The 27,152-nt window shown below is 36.8% G+C and overlaps 1 pseudogene; it reads left to right on the plus strand.

The window, feature by feature from the left end:
- The first annotated feature begins 1,639 nt into the window (after nucleotides 1-1,639).
- On the plus strand, nucleotides 1,640-15,871 carry LOC131528796 (interferon-induced very large GTPase 1-like; annotated as a pseudogene).
- Nucleotides 15,872-27,152: the final 11,281 nt, after the last annotated feature.

Consider the following 27,152-nt stretch of genomic DNA (forward strand, 5'->3'; position numbering starts at 1 on the left):
CAAGGAGGTCAATCGCGCAGTCCCATGGCCGGTGTGGTGGTAGCTGGGCAGCCCTCTTTGGACAGAAGACGTCTCTAAAGTGGGAATAGCATGAAGGGATGTTGACAGATAATTTTTCTTGAGGGCTCTCAATGGAGGTGGTGCAAACAGTCATCTGCGTCGACACTTGACGGATCGGTCGAGGTAAATTGGGGAAACAGTGAGGAAACACTTCTCACCCCACTTTAGGACCTCTCCTGTCCTCCAAGACAGATGTGGATCGTGCTGCACCAGCCACGGGCGACCCAGAATGATGTCCACAGTTGAACCCTCCAGAACCAGCAATTGGATATCTTCCCGATGCAATTGACCAATCTGTAGCTGTACCGGTTCGGTGCAGAGATGGATGGAATCTTTGGTGAGGGATTGACCAGTTATGGATTGTGCTTCATAGTTTTTCGGGGTGACATGAGGTAGGGATGCGGAGCCGCTGGAGGAGATTCCCCGAGATGAAGTTCCCCGCGGAACCAGAGTCGAGGAGGACGGTGACTAAGGATATGTGAGCAGGCAGTAAGCAGAGCTCGTGTAGAGAGAGGTTTAAGTTTAGGCATGGCGGTAAGTACAGAACTCACCAAGAGACGTGGTGGTCTCAGGGGACACTCCAGCACGCGATGTCCATCATCTCCGCAGTAAAGGCACAATCTCTGGAAAATTCGTCTTTGCCGTTCAGGCAGTGGTAAACGGGTGGAATTGGTTTGCATGGGTTCTGGAGGGTCATTTGTCTCTGTTCGGCGAGAAGGAGGAGGAGTAGCGATGGCTGAAGATGGATCCGGAGGGCAAGACTGAATGCGATTTGAACATCTGATGGCTAGTTGGATAAACTTCTCCAAACCGTAGTTGTCATCATACGCACTGAGATGTAGACGTAAGCGGGGGTTTAATCCCTGTCTGAATGCTGTGATGAGCGAGGGCTCATTCCAACCGCTGGCGGCTGCCAGGGTTCTAAATTGCAATGCGTATTGGTGGATCGGGTTGGTACCCTGACGAAGTTGATACAGTTGCTCACCCACAGTCGAATCTCCAGGCGACACGCTGAATACTTCTTTGAAATGGTGGATGAAGTTTGCAAAGGTGTGGGTAGCGGGTCCTGCCTGGTTGAGGATCGTTTCTGCCCATTTAAGAGCAGGACCGGTGAGAGAGGTAACTACATACGCTATTTTGGCTTGATCTGTGGTGAATACGTGGGGATGCAAATTAATCGTCAGGGTACATTGGAGAATGAAGCCATCGCATTCCTCCGCCGAACCAGAGAAGGGCGCTGGTCGGGGCATGGGACTGATGAAGACGATCGGTGAAGGAGTGCTCGTGGTGACGTGAGATGGTTGTGGTGGTTGCAGAGCTGGTGGTGCCGTTGGTGTGGGCGATTGTAATAATAATTTCTTCAGAGAATCCACCAGCTCTTTAAAGGGGTCCGTAGTGCTCATCCTGTTTGTGACGGTGTTCGGTCCTATCTTCTGTTATATGATAGACTCGGACACGGAGGTAAGAGGTGAAATAGAAGTGGTTTATTTAACAGGTGCAGCACACTGGTGGGTATCGTAGAATGGTGAGGTGAGTGGATTAATCTTGAAGTTTGTAATACAAGGAGTGGTGAGGAATGATGACAGCGTTCTTTTCCCACAGCATTTCTGGAAGACGAGACGAGGGGATCCGTGACGACACACACACTCTGATGGACGGAGCTCTAGGAGGAGAGGATGACACAAGGAGGAAGAACACAGGAGGTAAGGCACACAAGGTAAGTATTTTAGCTTGGAAGGATATAATACTTGGTTGTTGAGTTCAGCGATGATAGAGTCCACGTTGTTCAAACGAGATCGGACAGTGTGGTGTGTTTGGTGAGGATCTTTTGTAGTGGGAGTTGATGGGGTTGTGATTCGGTGCAGGTGTGCGTGATTAGAACTCTGGTGAGGTGGAACGCTGTGATTGGTGGAGTGAAGGTCCTGACTGATCTGTGACACTGACCTTCAAAGACCACATTGCAAAGACTGCTCGATCTTGAAGGTTTGCACTACACAACATCAGAAAGATCAGGCCCTCTCTGGCGGAGCATGCTGCACAACTTCTTGTCCAGGCCCTTGTCATTTCTAGGCTGGACTACTGCAATGCTCTTCTGGCTGGACTTCCATCAAAAACAGTCAAACCTCTACAAATGATTCAGAATGTGGCAGCACGACTGGTCTTCAACGAACCCAAAAGAGCCCATGTTACACCTCTCTTTATCTCATTGCATTGGCTACCAGTCGCAGCTCGCATCAAGTTCAAGACACTGATGCTTGCTTATAGAACAACCACAGGCTCAGCACCCGCCTACCTGCACTCACTATTAAGAATCTACATCTCCTCCAGAAATCTGAGATCTGCTAGTGAGCGACGCCTCGTGGTACCATCACAAAGAGGCTCAAAATCACTCTCCAGAACATTCTCGTTCACCATTCCTGGCTGGTGGAATGATCTTCCCACCCCTATCCAGAGTGCTGGATCCCTGTCAATCTTCAAGCAACAGCTGAAAACTCATCTCTTTCGACACTACTTGACTTCATCCTACACTTAAAAAAAAAAAAAAAAAAATCTCCTTTTCTTTATTTATTCCTTCCCTTGCTAGCTTGTACTTATTTAAACAATGCCTGAGACTTGGTGTTACAAGCACTTTGTTTGCGGATTGCCTCTTCAAGATGAATCACTCTATGTATTCCCCAATTGTAAGTCGCTTTGGATAAATGCGTCTGCAAAATGACTAAATGTAAATGTAAATGTAATTCGCCTGGGTTAATGCACAAACTACTAAAGATTCTTAGGACACTAATATGCTGCCTAGGTATCAACATGTAATATTCACTCTCGATTAGATCATCCGAAGACGAATTGATAGAGACCAAACATGGTATAGTTTAAGTGATATTAACTTGTGATCTATCATAAGCATGCATAAAACAGTATACAACACACAAAAACATATACAAGAACAGTAATAATATACACAATGACCTGAAGATATGTGCGTTCATTCAAAGAAAGGTTTTTCCATGAATTAATTAGGGAAGAGTCCATTTTTATGGCATAATGTCTTTCCTATAGGAAAAAAGTAGTGAGAGTTGCTCTGCCTGCATTCCTTTGAGCAATAAAACTAGTGTTATCAGATCGGTTGCCATGGAACCGGGGGCCTGGAGGCATCCACAGTCTGTGATTATTTGTTAATCTAATAACTAATTGATTTGTTAAATCAAATGAAAAATTGTGTGTCTGATTGGTTCACATGCTACATTGCACTTATTGTAAGACACTCCGAAAAAGGCAACATACTGAGTGTAAAATATATTTAGGCAATTCAAATTATCCTCGACAAGCAAATCCTCATCTTCACAGATGTAACAAGCAAAGAAACCAGATTTGAAGTGTACAGTAAAAAAAAAAAAAAAGGCACAATGTACAAAAAATTAAGGTAAGTGGTTGCAATCAATTTATTTTAGCTACATTTAAATAAATTGCTTGCAACCACTTTTTTAGTGTACTGTATTAATTTGAAGGAATTTTCAAATTTTTTACGTGTATTTTGAAGTTTGCACTTCATTGCGTTGTGTTGGGTTAATGGAAATCTCTACAAAATTAATGGATAATGTGGATAGTGTCCTTTTCAGTGCAACGGCTTGCTTGGGTTTGTGCAGTATGCTATTTCAAATATGCATGTCAATAATGACATCTGAATGTGACAGGCATAATCCAGTAATTAAAACACCAAGCACACTGTCAATCATGATCAAAGTCTTGAGATGTATATCACGCAATCTGACACAAAAGAATGTTGACACACTGTCCGCCTTTACTTTTCACCCAGTATCTCTAAACTGAGATAATATTAAACAATCTGACAACCTCAGTAGTGAAGAACAGAAAATTGGGTACACCCAGCTTTGGAAGGACACTAGACCCAGCTCTATTTTCAGAATTAATGACAAGTGCTCTCAAACAATCAAGCCTACAGTTTGATTGCATTTTTTACTCTCTTGCCACAAATGTTATAATAACTTTTTTTGCTAGAACCGAAAAGAAAAGAACTAACAAAATAAAATATATAAAAACAATTCTTCTCTAATGAGGTATGTTTTGCAAACACTTGCTTTAGATTAAATGGTTTTATTAACTTGAAAAAAAAAAAGAAACTATTTAAGCTTTGTATAAAAACAGGTTTATACAAAAAGGTTTGACTATTTCAGCTACTGCAGTTGCATACAATTAATACAAGCATGCAGTGTTCTTGTACAAACATTTATAATTGTGATTTTCATCAAGTCAGTGATCCTTTGCACAAAGTAAAAAAATTTTCTTCTCTTAAAATTTTCATTCGAAACTTCCTTTTATGAGTTTCCATGCTCTTAAAAGTTGAAAATAAAAGAAGTTTAAAAATAGTTTTGAGGTAGTTTCCTCATTTTTTTTTTTTTTTTTTACTTATCTTCACATCTTGTCTGACTGGCTGGGATGGAATAACAGGCAAGTCAATTACTCATAAGCTAATACTTTGAAAGTGGTTTAAATGATCTAAATTCCATTCTATTTAAACTTTTAACTACACCTACATTTTGAATACCCACAAAACCCCCCTCAAAGAAAGTTGTAGTAGATTAATGCAACAATTATGAATAGTAAATATCAATAAATATGTAACCTTCAATTAATTTGCATAATGAATATAGTGAAAAACCTCTGTATTAGAGCAAAACACAAAATGTTCTAAGTGTAAAAATAAAGTAAAAAAAGAAAAGAAAAAGGAATTGTTAATGTTTTAAGTGTAACCTACTAAAACACATTATTTTACAAAATAAATTTGTTACTTGGTTAATTTTGTTTTTTGTTTATGATAATTTGTGTATCTTTCTATAGATTTGTAGCAAAATAATTTTTATGATATATATGTCACGTGTCTACCCGTCCGAAGTTCCTGTCTGTCCTTATATGGTTTAGTTCCTGTTCTCGTTTGTTAATTATCATTCATTGTCCCCACCTGATTTGAATTATGTTGTTTGCTCTTTTGTTCCCTTCCTTTTATAAGTCCTCAGTTTTGCCCTGGTTTTTGTCTCGTCTTAATGTTATTAAATGGGAAAGTGTGTTTAAGAGTATGTCGTTCTTCGAGTCCTTTATTTTCCTTTTTTGAAAACCACATACCCGTGACAGAAGACGAGACCGACCATAATATGGAGTTTGCGGAATGTTTCGCCACCCTAGCCCTCCAGAACCTTCATTTTTATGATTTCGCCGGGGAATTCTGCAAGCTCGCCGCGGCAACCCCTGAGAGTCCTGCTCCGTCTTGGGCGCCCAAGCTCCCTGCTCCACCATGGCCACCCAAGTCCCCGGATCTGCCATGTCCTCCCAAGCGCCCTGCTCCGCCATGGCCGAATCGGGACTCGCGCACACACCCGAAGCGTGCAGAGAGAGCGAGACGGGGGCAGTTCTGGGGGAATAATGTAAATATTACGTTATAATGTAACACTTACATAATGTAAATGTTCTTTGCTCTTTTTGTACAATGAAAGTGTTATGGGCTAATTAGTAGGCTAACTTACAATGTTTTTATTAAATCCACATAAAATACAAAGTCAGTCGTATTATATGTTTATGGTATGACACTCATTTTATGGTATGACATCTGGTACTTAAGTAAAAAGACGGATTTTTATGCAAAGTTAATATTACACTATTAGGCTACTTTGCCTATTGCCCATTATAGATCAACTAATATAATCTATAAAGGTGCAAAATGCATTTACTTACACATATTTGAGAATCGAGATATTTCATGATATATTTTGGGAATATTTTGAATAAAAAAAATAATACATAAGCAGTTATACAGTGGTATTGTGGCTGCTGTGTGTCAGATGACAAGCATGAGAGTTCCTCAGTGCCCCCCCCCCCCATTCAGACAACGCCTCAACGGATGGATACATACACACAAAGTTATGTGAAAATACCAGTTTTGGCAAGTATTCTGGTAAACACAGTAGGTTATGTCCAAGTCTTAAGTTAACATACAGCTGAGAAAGAAACCGAATGTGTGTCAGTATTTAGGTCCATGCATTTAGTCTTAAGAGACAGCAGCCTCAAACAACACCACAGCTTTAACAAAGATTAATCTGTATTTAATGTATGCAGTAAGCATTATTGTGTTGATTTACACTTAATTATTACATTTCTGCACCTGAATACTGTTACTGTCTTTATATAGCCTATAATTTTATGTTGTAGGCTGTTCATCTATGCTTGTAATTTGTACAATTGTTCTTGTTGTATTACTGACTTTAATAGTTAAGCTAGTAGTTTCTGCTGGGGTATAGAAGTGCTTAAAAACTCACTTTAGTAATAAATGAAAAGCAAACTTTTTTTTTTTTTGCTGATCCGAAAAATGATCCGATCCGTGACTCAAAATCCGTAGTATGATCCGAACCGTGAGTTTTGTGATCCGTTGCACCACTAATTACAACTCACGGTTAAAAAGTATGTGCATAGAAAGCACATTAAATGTAAGTAAGGTGTCTAATTTTAAGGTTTCGAATAAGTTTTTGGAGAATAAAATGTCAAAATTTGGTATTCAGTGGCATTCAGTGTAACACAATATTTATGTAAAAATTCAAAACACATGCTTATTCTGACTTGTACATATAAAAGAATAAGGGAGCATATTAAATTTTATTGTGTTTTAAATGAGTAAAATATTCTTACTGACAAATGGGCAAAACCTAGGATAGTGGCAAATTTTAAAACTGTAAAATTACAACTAATTAGTACTTGAAAGTGAAAGTGAAAGTAATTAGTCTTTTAATATGTCATAAATTGATTTTTATTGTAAATATGCCTGACAAGATTGTTACACTGAATGACATTTTAGTGGGTGTCTTCTGTAAATCAGGGAAAAATGTATGATATTTATTTTTTACTCAGAAAAACAAAAACAAAATTGCAATTAAATTAAACAGAAAACTTTTTAATTTTGGAAACAATGATTTAAAGCAGTATTACACTTATTGTTTTTACGCTTAAACCCTTTTTCGTCTTTGACTCATATATATATATATATATATATATATATATATACACACACACACACACTCACATCACACACACATCACACACACACACATCACACACATCTAACATATGATGATCTAAATAAAAAGTTCATTTAAGACTTCTCCACAAAAGAACATACTTTAACTTTCTTGGGCCACATCTAATAATTTGAGGAATGCAAAACATTTTCACATCACAACCTATAAATAGCTGCACATTGGACTGAAATGTTTCATTTAAAGTTGAAGAGATGAAACAGAAAGGACACTTTCCTACTCAGGTTTGACCTTTATTACTTCATACCTGTATTTAAAAAGAAAAACTATAGTTTTTTTAGGAATTTTAAGATAAGGCCAATGTTGTACGATTGATGTAAATAATTACACATCTGGTTTAAAATTAAATTACTTTAATCGTTTTCATGAATGTTAAATGATAGAACTGAAATCTTCTGAATCAGCAAGTTCTCTTGTAAAAACATCAGCTCTCTTTTCAAGTTATTTAGTGTTAAGATAATGTAGTTTGCCACTTTAAAATAACACGATATCCCGTGAATGTAATATTGCTTTACCTCTGAGCTTAGGTCTGTTTGGCAAGATTTATACGACTTGTTTATACGGTATGTTTTGACGTGTGCAAAAAAAGTGTTTACAATTGTCTGCATTTTGTGCAGCAACTAAATGCACAGCTTGCTGATCAAAACTGATTAATTGATTCTCAGTGAAATTCAAAAGCCAAATTTTCAAATTTAGTACAATTCATTTAGAATTTACAATTAAACATTGATGTATGGCTTAATGATAAAACATTTTTTTAATTTTAGTCGCATTGGCCAATTTACTGACAATTAAATATTTTGATTTACTACATTTTGCAGAGAATAGTGTTGTGATGTATTTGTGACAATGTACTGCTTAGACTGTTTCAAACAAAAATGAGGCACTGTTTTAATATAGCCAGTCTGAAGAAGTTTGTGTTTCTTATTTTCCTTAGAGACACATTTAGAGAAGTATTAAAAACAATCCTAAAAATACATAATGTAATTAGTGAAATCTCTTAGCAAATCAAATCTAAATGAATTGTACTAAATTTGAAAATTTTGCTTTTGAATTAAAAATAATATTTTGGCTGCCTATACCCAAAGATTCACACACTTTTAGCCAGCAGACAAGAAAAACAATTGCAAGTGGCTTAAAATGACTCTGACATTACAATATGCAACAATTTGGGAAATAAATACATCATTAAATCTCAATAAAAACAATAACATTTTATTATTCATACTGTCACAGTTAGCTTCAGTTTCATGGACTTTTAGTTTGTATTCTTTAGTTCCTGTCTGCCTTGGTTTGATTTTCTCGCTTGTCATTTGTTGTCATGGTTTCTGATATGATTAGTTCTTTGGTTTAAGCTGTGTTTCATTAATTACCTTGGTTTTGTTAATATTTTAGTTCTTCCTTTTCCTGTGTTCAGTATCTGGTCTCGTTTACATTTTGAGTGTTGACAAAATCTGTTCTAGTTACCCGTGCTTTATGATTAAAGACTCTTTATTGGATTCTCAAGTGTACTCTTTCTGTCCTTCAGCAATACTTCGTAACACATATGTCACATGAGGAAACTCAGGTGTTTAGGTGAATGCTGTTATTTATTGTGATATAGTAATCAATTAATTCGGTCCATAAAAGGAGCCATTTAGCAGAATGCCATATGAATTACTCTGTAAATAGCAGATAAAATCTTAGGTGGTTACAAAGTCTACCCACTACTCTGCAATAACTATGTAGAATGAACACTCTGTTTCTTTTTTTCTTACAAGATCAAACCAGAATTGATGAAGACAATATGGACAACACAACCACAGAAGAAAAAAGAGACAGGGTAAGTTTCTGTATGAAGTGTAAAGTGTAACCAGAATAACTGGAAACACTTGGCTACATGGGAACTATTTGGAGTATTTAGTGTATTACAGAACATTCCAATGCATTTTTTTTTTTTTTTTAAATCAGTGCATGTGTTTTCCCTTGGAACTGAATAGAGAACCAACCTTTAACAATCAGCATATTCTAGATGAGCTACAGGAATGCCATATATAAAGACAAGTGACAATAAATAAATATGATTGGTGGGGATTAGTTGTTGCAGCCTTATGCTAAACTTTTTGTCCACATCAATCTACAGTGCATACCCTATTAGGGTAAGGTAGGGCAGGCATTAAATGTAGTGCCTTGGATTGGTTTAAATAATATTTTTCTAATAGAAGTTTTTCAGTTAACATTGGAGAGCATTTTTCAAGTGATGCCTTTTTATCATGTTTGGTTCCTCAGGGATCTGTTCTGGATCCCATTCTTTTTTTACATATGCTCCCACTTGGTTCTATCTTCAGGAAGTATGGGTTGTCTTTCCATTGTTATGCTGATGACACCCAAGTTTATCTGCCCTTAAAATGAAATTCAGACAGTCTGGACTCTCTCATGGCTTGCTTGTCAGATGTAAAGTCCTGGTTGTCTCTAAACCTTCTGAATTGTAATGAGTGTAAAACATTATTGTTTTTGGACCTTCAGACTCAATTCATAGTCCCAAAATAAATTGGTGGGTTGTCTTCTTGTGTTAAGAAATCGGTGAAAAATCTGGGTGTTGTTTTTGATGAGTCTCTGAAATTTAATAAGCAGATAAACTTGGTGGTGAAAAGTAAAGTAATTTCTCTCCTTCAAAAATTTTAAAAAGTAATCCATGTCTTTATTTCTTCCAGGCTGGATTACTGTAATTCTCTATATGCTGGGATTAGCCAATCAGATTTTTGTCCCGTTTACAGTTAGTTCAAAATGCAGCAGGCAGACTGCTCACTGGTACTCAAAAGCGGGGCCACATCACCCCGATTTTACAATCTCTGCACTGGTTGCCAGTGCGTCACAGAATTGATTTTAAAATGAATAATACTTATTGTGTTCAAATCTTTAAATGGTATGGCTCCTCTTACATTTCTGACCTATTGATTGAGCATTTTCCAACCAGATCACTTCGATCATCGAACCAGAGACTGTTGGTTATTCCTAGGTCGAAGTATAAGTGTAGAGGTGACCGTGATTTCGCTGTAGTTGCCCCCAGACACTGGAATGACTTACCCATCACTATCAGACTCGCTCGCTCTGTATCTGCTTTTACGTCTAGCCTAAAAACTTATTTGTTTGATAAGGCTTACAATCTGTATTAATGCTTTCCTATCTTACTTTTTATTGCTATTTTATTGATTTTTTTTAAAGTAAATGTGTTTTGTGTTTTTATTTTTTGTTGTAAAGCACTTTGGACAACCCTGGGTTGTAATTAATGGTGCTATATAAATAAAATTGCCAATACCATAATGACAGGTGCAGATGTTGAAAATAGTGGTCATTCAACAGTCTGTTGAATCGTACAAAAAAAGTAGAACAAATTCATTGTCCAGGGGAAGAAAAAATGTACAGGCAATATTGCAACACAGCTATACCTCTAATATAAGTTGTTTTATAAGAAAAATCTAAATATAAGTTCTTGATAATGTCTGACTGATGGATAAAAGCTATATGATGTCTGCAAATCTGTTTGCAGAAAAAAAAACACATGACTGTTAACATATTTTACAGGCCAAAACAGCCAAAGACCTTGGAACAAGAGGTAAAGAACTGAAAAGAAAATAGAGGAACTTTTTCACAGACTTCAACTTGAAGCCAAGGTCAACAATAAACTGAAATCTTCAGATGTTCTTCAGATAACTGCACATTCATTACAGTCCCATGGGTCTTGCACTGAGGAAGAACTGGTTCATGTGTTCTTACAAAAACTACTGATGATGAACTACAGAGCAAGAACTATCACTGTTACAAAGACTAGTGAGCATCACAGTGAAAAACATCAAATAGCCAAACAATCATCTGAAGACAATGTTGATGTGTTTAGTGAACTTTTGAAGAACCATCTTTGTCTGATGAAAGAAAGAGCAAAGCAGACCCTGTTCACCCGATGGATGTTCAGATGGCTGTGTTTCATTGTGCTGATGGTTTCCTGAAGCAGCTGATGGTCACTAAACTGTCTCAGTGCCGATACGCTCTGCCTCTGCTTGTTCCTGATCCATTCACACAACAGATCGAGTTTCCTCTCTGGACATTCAGAGAAATTAACCAGAGCTGGAAGATGAAAAACAAGAACAATGAAACCATCAGTCAAACCCAGCCGGTCTGGAAGGCAGAAACTCCGATGGTGTTTTTCTTCAGGTTTGGCTCTGTGTCTTCATCCAAGTCTCAGCTGATGAACAGTCTGATCAATGAGAAACACAACACGTTCTTCCACAGAAACTGTCCAGGCAGCAGCAGAACCAGAGTCCTGATGGACGGAGTGGTGGAGATCGCCTGGTTCTGCCCCTCCGGGACACATGATGATAAATTCACAGACCGTGTTGCCTTCTGTAATCTACACGGTGATGCAGGAGAACATGAGAAACAGCTGGATATACTGACTGAAATGGCCTCAATCAATGTTGTTATTTTACCACAGCTCAGCAGGAATGACGAAATAATGACAAAAATACAAAACCTCTACAAGGACTCAAAGCCACTGATTTGCCTTCTTCCTGAAGAATGATTTAGCTCTCACTGAGCAGAGGAACGGAAAATATAAAATTGGTTTGAAAGACAGAGGTCAGGCAGAAGTGTCTGAAGATCTCAGAAAAGCTATTACAAATTGTCTCTCAGAATCTGCTTCCACTTTCAGACTTGAAGATGTGTCCAAACACTCAGACATCAGAGTAGATGAGAAAGATGATGATGACTGCAGGAGAGGAAAGGAGGCAGCACAGCAGATGATGAATTTACTGAAGAGAAAACATCTGACAGAAATCAAAGAATCATTTCTGCCTCATCAGGGCGAACTGTGGCATCAGTGGTGTAAGATGAATAAAGAACTAAATCGGCCTCAGGGAGATGACCCAGACATGGAAATTAGCAAAAAAAAAGTTGAGATGAGGAAAATCCGTGAAAAGCAGCATAAAGCTCACATCAGTGATTTTATACATTTATTCATGAAACAAATAAGGTCACATTTTGCAAATAATTCAACTACAAATAAGTCAATGTTTTTTCTTAAATGGCTCAGAATCCTCCTGGATGAATATACCTCAGCTGATCTTTCTGGTCTACATCATGAGTATGATAAAATATGGGCAGAAGTCTCAAAACTAAGTAAGAGCAGCAGCAGTAATACATTTGTGGACCTGTTGCCTAAACAAACAGAACTTATGGAATTATCTAAGAAACTTCAAGATGCAACCTTTGGTTTGGAGCACATCATGAGAGAGATCGGTCAGATCTATGAATCATGTTCATCTGTGAAGAAGAACAAGAAAGACCTGCAGTTTGACTTCTCTTCTCTCCCGAGTCTCGCAGCACAGATGATGATCTCTGGGTTTCCACTGGAGCTGATGGATGGAGATGCTGCTCATGTTCCTGTGATCTGGATCTCTGCTGTTCTAGATCAACTCATCCAGAAACTGGGAGACCAGAGAGTCTTTGTTCTGTCAGTTTTAGGGATTCAGAGCTCTGGGAAATCCACCATGCTGAACGCCATGTTTGGACTCCAGTTTGCGGTCAGCGCTGGCAGGTGCACCAGAGGAGCCTTCATGCAGCTGATCAGAGTCTCAGATGAGATGAAAACACAGATGAACATTGACTATATTCTGGTTGTTGATACTGAAGGTCTTCGTGCTCTAGAACTGGCTGGAAGTTCAACAAGACATCATGACAATGAATTGGCCACATTTGTTATTGGTCTTGGAAATATGACACTGATCAACATCTTTGGAGAAAACCCATCTGAGATGCAGGACATTCTTCAGATTGTTGTTCAGGCCTTCATGAGGATGAAGAAGGTCAGACTGAGTCCCAGCTGTGTGTTTGTGCATCAGAACGTTTCAGACGTCACCGCTAAAGAGAATACCATGGAGGGAAGGAGACGACTGCAGGAGAAACTGGATGAGATGACAAAACTCGCTGCTGAAGATGAAGACTGTAATGCAGAACGTTTCAGTGACATCATTAGATTTGATGTACAGAATGATGTGAAGTATTTTGCTCAGCTCTGGGAAGGCAGCCCACCCATGGCCCCATCAAACCCCTCATATTGTGAAAATATTCAAGACCTTAAAAACTATTCTTTCACATGTCTCAAACTCAAACGGCATGATGCTGACAGACATAAAAAGTCACATTACAAATCTCTGGGAGGCTTTGCTGAAGGAACGTTTTGTGTTCAGTTTCAAAAATGCCCTGGAGATCGCTGCTTATAGGAAATTAGAGACAGAATACAGTAAGTGGACCTGGAGTCTTCGAAGGCCATGCTGGAAACTGAAAACAAACTACAGAACCAAATAGAAAATGGAGCAATCGATGTGGTTGAGGAAACAGATCTTCAAAGAGAACTAAATGTAAAAGTACAGAAGTGAAAAAATCTATGTCAGAATTCTTTGAGAAAGACACCAATGCCAGTATACTGATTCAGTGGAAAACATCTTTTGAAATAAAAGTCTCACATTTACAGGAAAACATTATTAGGGAAACACAGAGGAAACTGAATGAGGTGCTTCAGCAGCGAGTCCTGAAGAAAAACATTGATGCTCAGAAGACACAAAATGAAAACGCTCTCCTTGAGAAGGCCAAAAATCTTGCCTTAACTCTCAAAGACAAAGCAAATGATGATAAGATCCTGCAAAAGGAGTTTGATTCATTTTGGAATCATTGTGTAAGTGAGATTACCAAAGACACACCTCACGTCCAAGACATTGACATTTTAAAAGATATGAAGGAGGTCCTTGGTGACAATGAAAGTTTTTCAGACCTCAAGACAAAAAGCAAAAAGTGCAATATTTTAAATTTGTCAAGCTATACAGAGTACATACAGCTTAATAAAGTTGAAAAACTATTAAGATTTTTAGGTTTTTCTAAAGAGTATGATGCCCAAATCATCAAACTAATTACAGACATTGTTCAGCAAGTAAATAAAATGATCATGTCATATAACATAGCAAAGATGGGCTACAATAAAACTTACATTCAAGAACTCACTGGTTTCATCAGAGCAAAGTTAGTAGAACATGAGGAAAAATATAAAGCGAAATATACATTCAAGAAACACTTCTTCAGTGATTTGGTATTTGCCATATTCAATAAAGAACAAAAGACATTCATCGAACAACACAACATTTTCAAGCAAGCCAATGATCCTGTTCTCTACTTTGCAAGAAAAAGAGAAGAGTATTACAGAATTTTCCAGAAATATTGTCAGGGAGCAACATCAGCTGCCATTATAGGAGAGATCATCTGTAACAAACTCAAAGAACCCATTCAGCAGAGTGTCTACAAAAAAACTGCCCAAGATTTGGCAGATGAAATGAGATCAAACTGTGAATCACTGAATGGAAACAGATCTAATCTGGAGAAACACATCCTGAAGACACTGGCAGAAGAGGAGGATTTTCAGGCATACAAAACCTACATGCGTAAACCCAAAGAACACTTCAAGAGTTTCATCAGAGACGAAGTCAGTCGGTACATCACTACTAAGTTCAACATCAGTGTTCTGCCCAAGATGAAAGATGATTTAAGACAGAAGCAGAGGCAGATCACAGAAGCAGTGCAGAGAGCATCTGAAGAGGTTGATGAAAACAGTGGAGATGCTGATCTGTGGTTCATGATTTTCATGCTGAATTTATCAGATGTGCTGATATTCTCTGAAAATGACCTTAAAGGAGTGAGTCGTGATGATGTTGATGTAAAACTTCTAGCAGAGGTAATAAAAAAACAACTTCCTTCTATAATATCTGACATAAGCAATGAATTCAGTACAGAATCTTTTCTACAGAAGCTGGAATATAAGGACAGGCCTGATGAGATTCTAAATGAACACTTCTGTCAGTGCTGTTGGGTTCAGTGTCCGTTCTGTAGAGCCATCTGCACCAACACAGCAGAAGACCATAAACCACGACCTCACAGTGTTCCTTTCCATCGACCTGACGGACTGAATGGGTGGCATTATAGAGGAACACAAACTCTGACTCCAGATTTTTGCACAACTTTAGTAGCAAGTACTAAGAGATTTTATCGATCTCATGAATCTGAAGAAACCATCCCATATAAAGATTACAAATCAGCAGGAGGTGTTTATGCTGAATGGAGCATCACCCCTGACCTCACTGAGCTGCCGTATTGGAAGTGGTTTGTCTGCAGATTCCAGAAAGAGCTGGAAAATCACCACAATAAAAAATTTCAGAATGAGGGTGAGATCCCAGATGAATGGAGAGACCACACAAAACAGGATGCTATTGAGAGTTTAGACAAATACTTCTGAACAAGCATAATGAACAATGAATAATGAGTGAAAAAAAAAGAATGGATTCTTTTTATTCTTTGATTCTTTTTATTCTTTGAAGTTTTTAATGAATGATATTTTAGTTCAAGAACACCTCTGAAGAACATGCTAAACTGTTAGGGTTAGGTTATAAAAGTTATAAAGCTTTTTAAAAAGTTTGAGCTAGTCTACAAAATAAAAAAAAACTAATCACTTCTTTATAATATGGAGATCTCAATTTTTGCTTTTGATATCAATTGAAATTGTTCTTACATGTTTATTTGTAACTTCAAGAGGATCTTTTTATCTCATTGTTATGAGCAATAATGATTAGTTCCTAAATATACTGTACACAAAATACTTATGTTTGACAAAATGTATTAAAAACTGCAGTAAACGAGTCATTTGAAATGCATCTATTTTGAATTCTGCCATTAATTACATGCAGTACAAGTCTGAAAGTTTCTGAGTATTAATTATTTTGTCACATTCACTGATATTAACGGATTTGTCTTATTTCATATATGACATAAAAGAAAACAACACTGTCTTAAAATTATGCAAATTCTGAAGAAAGATCAGATTCAAATTCTTTCAAGTGCATTCTGTGCCTTATTGCAGATCACATACAGATCATACTTGGCATTAAAGCTTGAATAAAATCACAATCGGATTGCGCGACCTCATTAAAAGCCAGGTGTAAAACACACATTTGTAGTTGTTGTTCTGAGACGGTCACATTAAATTAAGGTGTAAATGGAAATGTTTTGTTATCCGTTCATAAATCCTGCAACACTGACACTGTTAACTGAAATGAATCAACATTAAATCAAGCTGGCGAACTTCAATTCTTGTAGAACTTCAATTCTTTGATAATAAATATTTGAAGATTATGATCACATCCATCTGCATGATAGATGATAAATAAAAACAAGTAAAAAACTTTGAGTGTTATAAACTGATTGCCTCCTTTCATCTACTTTGATCAAGCCCGACACAAGAACTGTTTCAAACTGAGTAACAATGTTTCTCTTCAAAGTCTGGCTAAAGTTTCTTTAATTCATATCAAAACACCGACTACAAACATACAGGGTATGCTTACTCGCTCTGTGCAATTTTTTACTTTTTAGTGTTAAATCATCATCGTTCCAAAGAAAGAAAGAAATTACAGTAAATACACCCAGTAATTAATTTTAAAATGGCTGCTTTTTTGAAATAAGACATCCACAATGAAGTATGTGGCCAAATAAACGCAACCTCCAGAGAACATGGACATCAAAATGAGACGTGGCTATTGTTATTCCACTCAGTGTTGATATTTTCAAACAGTTGACGAGTAGTTGAAAAAATAGTTAGAATTTAATCCAAGACCAAATAGTCTCTTTTGTTTAATTCTTGCTAATTTCCTGATCAATGATTTGTTATGGAAACCATTACAAGCTCCGTCACCTGTAAGGCCTCCAACATTACCTGCAGGACAGGTTAGTTACTGATGAACTTCCCTTAAAATATAAATTAAGAATATTTTGGGAAGGCTTGCTTGTCACATGTTTTATTTCAGTGAATATTTCTCACAGTTTACTGCAATTAATCCCAGTGAAGATACAATCCTTAAAGTTTTGGCAATTGGACATTTTTTGCACTGTTATTGTCCAGGGGGAGGGAAAAAAAAACCTCTCTAACACATTTGACTTCCATGCTGACCTGCTTCACGGGGTAAGTTGTCACAATCGGAACATTAATTTACAGATTTTACCTTTGTCTGAAGCATGCAATAATATACAGAAACGCATTTCCTTCCGTAACACATCTACATAAAACTGTAGCTATTATATGAAATTTAATCACAGAATTTAAGCAAGAAAACACAAAACAGGATAGAAGTCACAAAAATATTCTAAGACTGTTTTGTTTTGCTCAAACTGGATGTTTAATTAGACTCAAACCCGATTATTCCAAGTTAAATTTACTATCTTCATTAGCCTATTAATGAAGTACAGCAAAAAGTGTCAAATGAACGCGATAGTTCATTAACACGGTGACCTAAATTGCGGCAAAACAGTGTCTTTAATATAAAGACGAAGATTAATCTACTTAATGTGGCTTCCAAGCCATCCGTGGACATAATCAGGCAGAATCAGCAAATAGGCCTATGTATAAAATGTTTAACGTAAAATTCACAAAAACGCCTGAAAACAATAACAAGACTTCAGGCTCAACAGCGACCATATGTCATCAATCAAGGAGTAACATGACCAGGCGTTTGTTCAAATAAACGGTTTCCACAAAAACATTCGGCAGCTTAACAGTTTTCAATAAAGAAAATAATTTAATAATTTCAATAGTAACAATAATAATGAGAAATGTTTCTTGACTTGAGCAGCAAATCAGTAGGCTATATTAGAATGATTTCTGAAGATCATGTGACTCTGAAGACTGCAGTAATGATGCTGAAAATTCAGCTGCGCATCACAGAAATAAATTACAGTTTAACATATATTCACATAGAAAACAGCTGTTTTAAATTGTAATAATATTTCAGAATTTTACTGTATTTTTTTTATTAAATGCAGCCTTGGTGAGCAGAAGATACTTCTTTCAAAAACATTAAACAATCATAATTGTTCCAAACATTTTACTTCCTGGTTACCAGGAAAAAACAGTTTTGTGAATTTAGTATTTTGTCATGTCATTACATTGTTTACAGCATAAGAACAATTTTGAAAAATAAAATTTTTGATAAATGGCAATTTATTCATATGTTATGCCATGTCTTCTGTAGAGGACATCAGGACTTTAAAAAGTCCTGTTTTTAGAAGGGAAAAAAAGACATGAATAGACATGAAAAGGCAAAAAACTTTGGAATTTTTGTTTTAATCACAAATCAATTTTCATTTTTTTTATACCAAATTTTATTTAAAGATGATTCTCAACTATGTTATGAAAGATATTTTTTAAAAACTATTTTTCTTTATGCAAAATGTGTATAAAATTGCCATAAACGAGTTTTTCCATTATATACACAATATAAACTGCATCTAATTTGCATATTACTGTGTTTTTGGGGCAACATAGAATGAACAAATAAGTGCAATAATGGGAGTAATAATTAGCAAGATTTTCATAATAATATCTAATATTTAATAGGAATATTGATATATATAATTTTTTCTCTCTTCATTTGTTGTGTCTCCCGAAATGTATAATAAACATGATTTAAGTCCTGGTGTCCTCTACCAACATCAGGTTGCCTCTACAGTGGACATGTATGAAATCGATGTCCTGCTTCATAACAGAAGGTCATATTTTGATTTGAAACCCTATAACATTTTCCTGAGATGTTGATTTATGACAAACAATTTGAAAATTAGTCAGATTTAAATGATAATTACAAAATGTTATCATATTTTCATAAGGGTGTTACACTTGATCACTAAATTAATGTCAGCTATTTTAAAGACCAAGGAGAGGGAGCGGTCACTGTGAAACATCCAATCATTTGGTCTCTCTGAAAAGCCCTGAATGTGCTCGGTACAGGACATCCAGACTTAAAACTGTGACATGTAACGTCTCAGAGAAATGGCTAAAAAAATAATGTCCTCTACAGAGGACAAAACTCCATAGCTGGTATAATATAATATAATATAATATAATATAATATAATATAATGAAGTTATATAATGGATATTATAATTAAATTTTAAATACCATTGTGTATGAACAGAAGATTAGAGCATGAAGTGTTATATACTGCTACATCACTAGAGGGCCATAACTCACCATGAATGATGAATGAATGTAAACACTGCAGATCTCAGCACACATGAGCAGAAAACTCTCAAGACAAAGACAAAGACATTCATTCGCTTGAATTGTTTTCTTGCATTGGAGACGAGAGACAAATCCAAGATTTCTAGTCTCATGAAAGGAAATAGCATTAGAAAAGAGGCCAATGTGGAAACACACCATTATACACTATATGGAACATTTCCTAAATTCTGCTTTAAAAAATAAAAATGTTTGAAATGCTTCTAGCTTGCTATATACGTCTAAACTGGTTTTACATGCAGACTGACACCAGACTGAGGTTATAATGAACATTTTATTGCAGCACAAGGAAACTCCCCGAGCAGCTTTTGTTCTTTGTGAGCTGCAGAGTCTGTTTGTTCAGATCCAGCAGAGGGAGTCCAAGGTCTTCTCAGGAAACACCAGCACCATCTCCAGGGGTCGTTTCCATGACTCCCACAGACTCTTGGGTCACCTGTGTATCCATGGAGACGACTCTGTCCAGTGCAGTGGCCGAAGACGGTTGACCTCAGGAGCTGATCTTTGACCTGAGGGTCACTCAGGGGGTCGCAGGGTCGAGTACGCGCATAACTCCCTCCCGGTCTCGTCTATGGGTTTATCTCCCTTCCAGTGCTGTTTAGGCTAAGAGCCACCATTATTCCCCTCTCAAGAATCCGACGCCGTTGTTCCTTCCGTACATGCGTTTATTCAGAGATGCCTCCGTACTTGGAGGATCGCCAGAGAAGCCCTCACTCGGACTGGCAAGAAATTCGGCTCAAATTAACCCCACAGTTTAAGAAGATTTCCATGTTTCCAAGATCAAGCCAGTCTTTCGCTCCCCCCTCCAGCCCCTGATCTCCGCCCCTCCACCTCCTAGACTCATCGAGGGGTCGCCAGCTTATACTATTATACTATTGATGTGAGGCGTAGGGGTAGAGGTTACCAATACCTGGTAGACTGGGAGGGTTATGGTCCGGAGGAGAGATGCTGGATTCCGGCTCGCGACATTCTGGACCACGCTCTCATTGATCAGTTTCATCAGCGTCGTGGTGAGTCCTCCGGGGACGCCAGGAGGCTTTCTGTGTTGTCCTGTCATGTTCAGCAGCTCGTGGTTTGGGCAATCAGTGCTGATCGTGCAGCGGGAGTGCACGGATCACGAGCTGACTCTCCCCCACCTGTCGCTCATTTCCCCACTCCCTTATATGTCCCTGTTTTCTGTTCCTCGTTGTGAGTAGAATGTTTTGTCCTTGCTCATGTTCTGTGTGAGATTCAGTCTGCTCTGATTGGCCAGCTGGCACAGTGCATTGTGATTGGCCGAACACCACAAGCATTTGTTGGAAATGTAATGCCCCTGTAAGGATCCACCCGCTAGTCCAAACAACGGAATCCAGCAGCCTGGTCGAAGGTTTAATGCGTATTCAGTCTCTTACTTGCACTTCTGGGATTTATCAGGATTTAGTTTCAATTTTGGTCTAACTCCGTGCTTGATCTGACTCTAATTTCAAGAGATCATAAAATTTAGACTGTACTTCTAATTAAAAACTGATCACAAATATCAATTAAATATTAATTTAACATGTGGGGCATCCTCAAGCTGAAGGTGGAGAAGCACCATGTGTCTAACATCCAGCAGCTCCGTGATGTTATTATAGAGGAGTGGAAGAGGATCCCAGCAACAACCTGCGCAGCTCTGCTGAACTCCAAGCCCAGGAGGATTAAGGCAGGGCTAGATAACAATGGTGCCCCTGAAAAATATTGACACTTTGGACACAGTTTTGACATGTTCACTCAGGGTGTACTCATTTTTGTTGCTAGTTATTTGGACAATAATGGCTATATGTTGAGTTATTTTTAGAGGACAGTAAATTTGTACTTCTATACAAGTTGCACATTGACTACTCTAAAATATATCCAAGTTTCATATGTGCAGTATTGTCCCTTGAGAAGATATACTAAAATTGTTGCTGAAATGTGAAGGGTGTACTCACTTTTGTGAGATACTGTATATATACATACATACATACATACATATATACTGTACATATACATATACATACATTGCAGTTCTTTATTTTATTTTCATAAACAAGTTCTTCTTTGCAAAGAAAAGCAAGCAATGTATTGTATATAGGATGCAGAAAGGGCAATAATCTATTCTGATTGATCTGAGCATATCATATAATCCTTATGAATACATCAGCATGATGTATTGTATTATAACTTCAGACTAAAATCTTGTAAATAGTCTACCACATGTGACAACCAAAGTCAAGAAAATATTTATTTTCTTCTTTTTTCTTTTTAACATTAGCTGAATATGGCTGTTTAAAGTAGTCACTCAATCTTGTTCTCATTCAACATAATGCACAAGCTATTTTAGTTAACACACACTAAAGTCTCAATCTCTGCAATTTATCACATTTCAAGCTGTCACCATGTCAATTAAGTCAAGCTGTCACAATACCAATTCTCTTATCGCATTTAGAAAATCATTCAATCTTGGAAGGACTGAGAATGTCTCAATGTGAGAATAGGTAACAAAGATAGCTTTTCACGAACCATTCATTCTCTTTTTTAAGAAAGGGTAATGAAAAAGGTATTTTGCAAAGAAAAAAATAAGTACGACAACGACACTTGCATCATTATCACCGCATCTCGTGTGCCTCTGATGAGCACACCTAACATTCGATTGCACCGATTTTGCATTCAAATGCAAATGTTTATTTTAAATTTGACTAATATTCATTTTTTATTCACAATCTCCTCATCACAGGCAGGCATAGCACTCAGCGTGTGTTCGTGTGTGCTGTCTGCTTGTCACAGCATGTGCCTATATCGTGCGCTATATCGAACATTTTTTCTATCGTTATCGATGAATGTGTACCGTCGATAAATACCGATATCATTTTATCGCCCAGGCATAAACATAAAAAACACCATAAGTGACCGCATTTTAGGGTTACTATTATGCATAAAAACCTTATGCAACATTGATAGGAACACTGAGATAAAAGACAAAAACAATTCAACCATCAACGCATTTCAAAATTTTTACTTTTTGGTAAAATATAACATCAAATTTTTATATTAGTGCTACCAGTATTACAAAATCAATATTGTAAATTTTTTTTGTAACTTTTTAATTTAGTGCAATATTTTGTCATTGCAACATTTTAGTGTAATTTTCACTAACAACTGCAATTGGATTTGTATTGTAGCTACCACAGTTCTAAGTTCACTGTTGTGACCATCAACATGTTTACTCATTTTATGATCACACTCAACAAAACCGAATATATGTGAATTCATATATTAATACTGGACACCTTAAAGATAATGTGTACCAAAAATCTTTGTCATATCTTTGTTAACATACTTTACTAGCCTTTCATTTTGCCACCTGCCATCTACCACCTACCAGTGCAGTCGTAAACATGGGATTTAAAGTATAACGAGGATGTCACGTAAAACGCGCAATTTGATGGATGGATAAATCAAAAGTAGATATGATATGAGTCCGTGAAGCGCGAAGAGATTGCTATATAAATAATCTGCTTGTTTCTGCATGTCTCTGAGTGACGCCGTATTATCGACTCCATACTGAAGTACGCATGACACTAATGGTGTTTTCAGTGTCTACATAAACATCGCCAGAGCTGCTCTGAGAGAACACTTAAAACATTTTATTTGAGAAAAACTATTGTCAAATAGGCTACACTCTGAAACTGAATGGTCCGCTACAACCCATCAAGATAAAAGTTTGATTTAACTTGCAATATTTTAGCATTTTACAATGTCCTTCAAAGTTATAACAACAACAATAATGATATTCTTTATAATAATGAATTTTTTAAACATTATTTTTAAGGAATATCATGTTTGTCCATGTATAAACTTAGTATACCTCTGTTGTGCAGAACTTTAACAATTGCATTTGATAACATTTTAAAACATTGATTAAAATGCTAAAGTGCGATATAGATATACATAAGGTGTATAGATTTATTTTGTAATTGTTTTTTAAAATGATTTTTTTTTTTCAGAAGGGAGACTTCAATACTTTAATTAAAATGGTTTTAAGTTTGTTGTAATAAAGGATTTGTTCACTCAAATAACTTGTTCTTATTCTTTTAAGAGTCATTGTTACTGATAAGAATTATTGTTTAATATATACTCCTACGACATGTGAGACAATCCCATTTCCTCCAACAATTTCCCCCTTTGTTCTTCTGTAACCGGAGGGAGAAGGTCATTTTTTTTCCATGGAACATATTTGACCGACTATACTTAGAAGAAGATCCATATCAGGAGGGCTTCGCAACATTTAGTAACTGCTTTTTAACTAAAAAGGGTAACTGGTTTTTGATAGTTCTGATTGTTCTTTCCACCATCCCTGCTCATTGAGGGTAAAATGCACAAAATTTTGAGCCACTGTTTTTGTGTTCTCCCTTGCACATGGAAAAGCTTCTGGCCACTTTATGCCATATATCTTGGACTCTTGGTCCATATTAATTTCAGTATTTGCAGGGAATGATTAAGACAAGTCTTGGAATTCTATATAGATCACAGTATTAGACTGTGAATTTGAGATTGTATATTGTACTTTATTTGCTTGCTCTTATTTCAAGGGCACTGTCCTCTTGAAAAACAGCCTTAGCAGTTTTCGTCAAAAGTGAATTATAAATCAAAAATGCTTTAAAGTGGCCATTGTTAATATTTCTTGTGTAACTTCATCTGTACGTGCCGTCTAGTCATGCACACACAGACACAATAAGAACCAGATGGGCACACACTCACACATACATCTTACTTTGTTTCTTAAAATCCATATAGGGTAATGTCTGACTTCTGAGTACTTTGATTGGATGCCTAGGACGTCCTGTATGTTGGTGTATGGCTTTGTGTTGTATAAATACAAACAGGCTTCCTGTGCTGCTGCTGCTGCTGCTGCTCTACACCACAAGGAATGGTTCAACGTGTCACAAATGATGAAAATTGTCTGTTAATTAATTAATTAATCTTATCTGGGATATTCCCAAGAAACACAGGACTGAAATCATCCTTCATTACAGGTAAGTATTTTTTAATGTTTCCTGTGGTGGTAGAGTTGATTGTGTTAGATTAAAGCACACTGTGTATTTAGATGACTACTAGCCCTGGTGCTGCAAGTGTACTGTTTTAATGCACAGCTAACTGTCAAATATTTGGAAGTAATCACTCATTCCAAAGTGAAAAAGATCCAGTCAGAGAAAAACTCAGATTAGATCTATCTGAAATAGGGGTGTGCGATATTGACAAATTGTATTTATCGCTAACAATAATTAGACTATATTTTGTTAAGTGTGTTATTGTGCTAGCACCTTAAGGTCTGCTGTGGACAACTGACTCCTACATTTTTTGATATTCTTTATATTCTGTGTGGTGGTCAGTTCACACTGACAGAAGTTTAAATTGTTTTTTTAAATTTTATGAGCATTTTTACCTTTCTAAAGCCATTTTTTTCTAGAAGTGTCCATTATCTTTAGAGTAAAATTCTTACATTTAATCAGTGAATTAGAATAATAAGACATTTGGGCTGTTACCAAGCAAATTAAATCAGTATCAAAATAATTTTTACAATTCAGAGAAAACACAGAAGCTGCGTCTGAAGTGGCATTTAGATGCATTTACAGACTGTTTAATGCAGGACATGAATGCATTTAACCTGCAATTACAAATTCATAAAAAATGTTTTGACATATTAAACATAAAACGTTAAATACTCAGGTCGTTAAAAACTCTGAATATTCAGGAACGAATCACCGTCATGTTGCTCAGGGACGCAAAACAGTGCTGTGGCTGTGTTTGGAATTATTTTTGTTGTCGAAATAGAGCAAAAACAGGCAATATAGTGTCTAAAACTCTTAATTAAATTCTTGTTTATTGAACTGTTGTAAAAAAAAAAAAAAATTGTAATTTCTGAAATTGATTAACTATATGAAGTGGTATAAATATATATACATTTTCTGCCCCATGTCTTGAATTTTGTGATCATTCTAAATGTATTTTAACTTGCACTAGTCTAAACTTCATGTAATGTATGCGTGCACTCTAGGGGTGTTTTGAATGGTTTTTGCAAAATACTTGATAATGTCAAACTGCACATTGTTAAAACAACAGTTACGATATTATCGCAGATGATATATATCGCACACCCCTAATCCCAACCATTCTTTATTTTGATTCTGCTTAATAATTTACGGACTTCTATGGAACCCCCTTAATATATCACTGTCATTTGTAAAGTGTTAAATTGCCTCTTTGTCACCATCTCTGTTTGAAACCTGCGATTGCAGTTATTTGTGGAATTCTCTTCTTTATGAAGGTTGTGCACTGGCACGGCTCTTCAGCACAGATGAATCTAATGTTTTAAGGTGTACAGGTGGCTGTCAGTCACAGGACCGATGCGGTTACTGTACTTAAAATGGCTGTAACTCCTAACCTCTTAAAATAAAGCTAATATACCTGACGGTATATAGATATACAAAGAACACTAATGATAAATATAGCTGCAAGCAGAAATGAAGGGTCCAAGCACAACAGAGGTAAAATAAGGAGCTAAGGAGCTGTCTTTAATTACTCCGTAAAGGGTTCTCTAACCCTACGCTTTATGCAGACTTAAGTTCTAACCCTGCTTCAACACACCTGTCTGTAATTAATTAGCTAGTTCAGTGTTGGATTAGGGTTGAAGCTGAAATTTGCAGTATGGTAGCTCTCCAGGAGCAGGGTTGAAGACCCATGTTAAAGACATTTGTTAATACAGAATTATACTACAAAACTCAAAATGGCCGACAGCCAAAAAGGCAGACATAGGAAAATTAGGTATTGTTCAGTTCAGTATGCCATTCCCAACCTAATCTAATCATATCATTTTAGGCCAAAATGGCCAGAAGTTACTCGTATAAACAGGAATATAATTTTTTTAAATATCCTTTCACCAGTAGGAGGCGAAACTACTCATGTGCCCTCAGGTTATGCTTGTAATGAATACCACGTTTTGTCAGAAGCGTTGCAGAGATAGAGCCTGAAAATTCTTATTTGGGTCATATATTCCAAGACATAGGCTAGAATCTGTGATTGCGAAGTAGTAAACAGCCACAGCCACACATTCACCTCAAAACATTAGATTCATCCGCGCTGGAGCTGTGCCGTGTTTTTTTTCTTCTTTCTGGTGCCTGAAATAGACGAATTTTGTTCAATATTGATAATTAAACAATATTTTGCTGAATGTGTTTTTGTGCTGGCACCTCGGCTGGATATTTAAATATGACAATAAAACTGCCAGTAGGTGGCAGCAAGTCCCTGTTTTAATAAACGACTTACTGAATCATTCATAATCAAACGATTCGTTCAAAATGGCTGATTCAATAGAAACAAAACAAATGAGACCATCTGAATGAACCACTGGCTCACTCGATTCGTTCAAAAACTGATTAATTCGCGGAATGAAACACTGTGTTGCACTGTTAATATCACTGTTAATATAAAACTAGTATCACATTTGTGCTTGCGGCCTCACGCACATGTGCTAATATAGCCTACAGAAAAATGCATTCCTTGCGCAATGAATATAAAAACGTAAAAACTTATACATGTGTATTTTTAGTTTCATTGCTGGAATCATAAGGGCTATCTAACTGTATTCTAATGGGCTTCGTCGCACAGTGAATGCTTTTGGACTCTCAAGACGTGTGTTTTTTATTTTTTCTCAGAGTTGGATAATGTCAGCTCTCCTATCGTCTCTCAGTCCCTCACAGTCACACATACATTATGTCAGGAGAATGTCTTTAAATTCTAATCAAGGAAAAATCATACCTTCTGTTGTCTTTTTAAAGAACTTCAAAAGTTGCACTTGA

The sequence above is a fragment of the Onychostoma macrolepis genome, chromosome 02, assembly GCF_012432095.1.
Source record: "Onychostoma macrolepis isolate SWU-2019 chromosome 02, ASM1243209v1, whole genome shotgun sequence".
Classification (NCBI taxonomy): Eukaryota; Metazoa; Chordata; class Actinopteri; order Cypriniformes; family Cyprinidae; genus Onychostoma; species Onychostoma macrolepis.